Source organism: Mustela nivalis (genome assembly GCF_964662115.1).
Source record: "Mustela nivalis genome assembly, chromosome: 12".
NCBI lineage: Eukaryota > Metazoa > Chordata > Mammalia > Carnivora > Mustelidae > Mustela > Mustela nivalis.
Window position 1 is genome coordinate 68,917,909 of NC_139031.1, and position 4,090 is coordinate 68,921,998.

The 4,090-nt window shown below is 38.3% G+C and overlaps 1 protein-coding gene across 1 annotated transcript in view; it reads right to left on the reverse strand.

Moving 5' to 3' along the window:
- Window positions 1–350: 350 nt before the first annotated feature.
- Window positions 351–4,090, reverse strand: part of GATAD1 (GATA zinc finger domain containing 1) — a 13,142-nt gene continuing 9,402 nt past the window's right edge. Inside the window, exon 4 of the mRNA XM_082692628.1 lies at window positions 351–1,832. The gene's annotated coding sequence lies outside the window, so the exon portion shown is untranslated. The remainder of the gene's footprint in view (window positions 1,833–4,090) is intronic.

Sequence of the window (4,090 nt, forward strand, 5' to 3'; positions counted from 1 at the left end):
ATTGGGGTATGTCTTCAATAACAAGAGAAAAGGAATGAATTTATCTGGTACACAGTGGATGCCATTGGTATTTGTTGAGGAAGAAAGTGAAAATTTAATCTTTATTTAAAAAACTATTACGTAAGTATTTACCAATTTATAAACCAAATGGTATGTGTATATACTGATTTTTCAATATATCCTCATTTTAATAAGTTTCATATATTATTTCTTTTATCAATTGGCCACTCTTTGAAATTTTCCTAAAATCAATTCTGTATTGATCAATCTATTGCTCCAAATTATGAGCAGAACACTGATATTTTCTGTTCATACCATTTTTACATAAATGTAAATAAATCCAAAGTAAGTACAGGGTAAAAAATATATTTTAATCCAAAAGTTTGAATACTGGCACTCAGCTATTTACAGTGGTATTTACAATCAATTTACAGTAACATTTGTGGAGAGAACTATGAACACAGCTACCTACAGTTGCTTCCTTCTAACATACAAACCATAACTATGCAGAAAAATGTTAACAGCTAAAACTGCTACAACTCAAAATCATTATGATTAAATTAGATTCCAGCAAACTTTACTGGGGTTGAAAAATGCTGGATAAGTCAGGATAGAAGAGGTGGGTGTGTGCAACCTCCATTTCTTCTAATTTCCACATTGTTATTCCCTTTGTTAGCTGACCTGCACTTAAGTAAAACCTATACCTGAATTCTGACAATTTCATAAAAAACAGGGTGTCTAAGACTTTATTTTAGGCCTGTTACTATGAGTCTACAGCAGATAGTTTAAGTAGACTTTTTTTTAAGATATTAATGCTTACAACCTATTAGTCATTTTTCTGACTGCCCAATGGTTGTTTTAATGATAGTCAAGAAACTACCAAGGGGGATGGATGCCTGAACACTACATGACTCCCGTGTGCTCTTCACAAAGCTGATTGCCTGCGTTGTAAAATTTTATGGTTTGATTGGGAGCCTCACTTTGAGAAGGGAGATGGAAACAATGCTGATCGACAAAATAACTCCGAATCTGTTTGCTACAGAACACAATATTTTAAAGCTGAGGCTACTAAAATCATCTACCAATCACTATCTCTAAGGTTAAAGTCTATCTAGCATTTTCTAGATGAAAAAATAAAGCTTATGTCACTTTGTGATAAACACAGTTGGTCATAGCTACACTTTATTTGATTAAGTCCTTGGTCAGAAATCCAACCTTAATTAATATTTTGTTCTAGGAGAAAAATACAATCCATTGATTGTAACGAGTTTCTAGAAATAAATCATGGAGAAAAATACATACTACCTGTTCCTAATGGTCCCCTTGGAAATTGCACTCTTTGCCTGGGAAGATACACATATAGAATATATTTAACTTCAAAATATATTTAATTCCTTGTTATCCCTTTTAAATTTCCCAGTAATAAACAAGCTAATGATTACTGGGTAGTTAGGGAAAAATTTTTAGTCATCCTTCCATCTAAGAATTTCATGAAAGAAACACGTGGCATATGTTACAAGAGTATGAATACAAAATGACTGGAAGAAGTTTCACTTTCTAAACTATAAATGGTTGGCAACTGTTTCCTTAATAGTGATTGCAGGAGTGGGTCCAACATGAGTCCATATGTAGCCCTTCTCTGGTCTGGTCGGAACTGTGGGAAACGGCGATGAACGGGACTTGAAATATTCAGAAGGTGCATGACACACAAATTCCAAGTATTCCATTTTCCTTGGAAGATCCTCCTCTGGTCCTAAAGGCAGTCGATGGAAAGATTAAACACATTTTTGAACATATATATCATTTTCATAAAAGATAAACATTCCTGGACGCTAGGAGAAACCACTCTGGTGGTGGTGACCTGACCATAGTCCTTGATACATGTAGTATTCTTAAGTCCATCTCTGTATTCTTTAGTTTAGTTGTTCAACTCCCTCAAACAGTGACTCAATACAGAAAGGATTCTAAAAATTGTATTAGTACTATACAGTGTACAGTGTTCATTATATGCCCACACCGTTTTAAGTACTGAGTACATAAAACGATACTTTGAGTCCTCACAACTGTGCTCTGAGGAAGGTAGTGTTATTTTTAAAATTTTATTTATTTATTTATTTAATTAATTTTTTTAAAGAGATTTTATTTATTTATTTGACAGAGAGAGATCACAAGCAGGCAGAGAGGCAGGCAGAGAGAGAGGAGGAAGCAGGCTCCCCGCTGAGCAGAGAGCCCGATGCGGGGCTCAATCCAGGACCCTGAGATCATGACCTGAGCAGAAGGCAGTGGCTTAACCCACTGAGCCACCCAGGTGCCCCTATTTATTTATTTATTTATTTATTTATTTAATTTTTTTTTTTTAAGATTTTATTTATTTATTTTACAGAGAGAAATCACAAGTAGATGGAGAGGCAGGCAGAGAGAGAGGGGGGGGGGAAGCAGGCTCTCCGCTGAGCAGAGAGCCCGATGCGGGACTCGATCCCAGGACTCTGAGATCATGACCCGAGCCGAAGGCAGCGGCTTAACCCACTGAGCCACCCAGGCGCCCCTATTTATTTATTTTTAAAGATTTTATTTATTTGACAGAGAGAGATCACAAGTAGGCAGAGAGGCAGGCAGAGAGGCTCCCTGATGAGCAGAGAGTCCGAAACGGGGCTCGATCCCAGGACCCTGAGATCATGACCTGAGCCGAAGGCAGAGGCTTAACCCACTGAGCCACCCAGGTGCCTGGAAAACACCATTATTATTCCTGTTTTATGTGTGAGAAAACGAGACATGAGAGATTGAGGAACTTGTCCATAGCCACACGGCTATAAGTGCTGGGTGAGGAACCAGATCGTCCAGCTCTGTGTGCTCTGAACCCCTATGCTGTGCTCCCCGCTCCTGTGTCTGAGGATTGGGAGGAATGGGAGGTGGGAGGGGAGCCCCAGAAGTGATTCTCCACATCTCTGCCTCTACCAAGAATCCTGTCCTAGGATCATTCAGATTAAAGTCCACTCTTCTATGTACCTACAAGCAAAGGCTAAAACTGATCACGTATCAAACTTCACACACAGGTGAGAGTAACAGCAGCACATTATATGTCCCCTGAGTTCCCTCTGGAAAACAAAACAAAACTCTGTATGCGAATGTAATACATGCTCATTGCAGAAAGGCTGAAAATATGAGGTAACTTACAAACTCTGAATATTCTTAAAACCTGTATTAAGGGGCACCTGGGTGGCTCAGTGGATTAATGCCTCTGCCTTTGGCTCAGGTCATGATCCCAGGGTCCTAGGATCGAGCCCTACATCAGGCTCTCTGCTCAGCGGGGAGCCTGCTTCTCCTCTCTCTCTCTGCCTGCCTCTCTGCCTACTTGTGATCTCTATCTGTCAAATAAATAAATAAAATCTTAAAAAAAAACAAAAACAAAACCCCTGTATTAATCAGCAATTTATTCCTGTGAGTCTGTCAAGAAACATTTATACCATTTCTTCTGTCAGCCTTGAAATTATTAAGAGCACAGACACTGCCATTTCAACTACACACGATGATATGTTATAAAAGGTCTAGGATAAGGTATGTGACATGTAGAGGGGACACATAACGAAAATCTGTTAAGATTCTAGAAATAATGGAACGTTTCTTATGAAATTATTTTAACTAGATTTTTATAAGTAAATATGCCTAGGGGCGCCTGGGTGGCTCAGTGGATTAAAGCCTCTGCCTTCGGCTCAGGTCATGATCCCCCGTTCCTGGGATCGAGGTCCTACATCAGGCTCTCTGCTCAGCTTCTTCCTCGTTCTCTGCCTGTCTCTCTGCCTACTTGTGATCTCTGTCTGTCAAATAAACAAATAAAATCTTAAAAAAAAAATACGCCTAATAAGCCCCATTCATGAGCAATAAATTCTTTTAATATAAGAGTTTAACACTGGGTCACTCAGAAAAATCTTATCTACATCACTTTTTAATAGGTATATACTGCTCTAACTCAAAATAACCCATAGCACTCAAACCCAACTATATAAAATGTCTTTCATATTTTCTACAAAGCTCTTTACTTTTTTAACAGTAAATGAGGCTTACGTTTGTTATGGATTGCATTATATTCTCC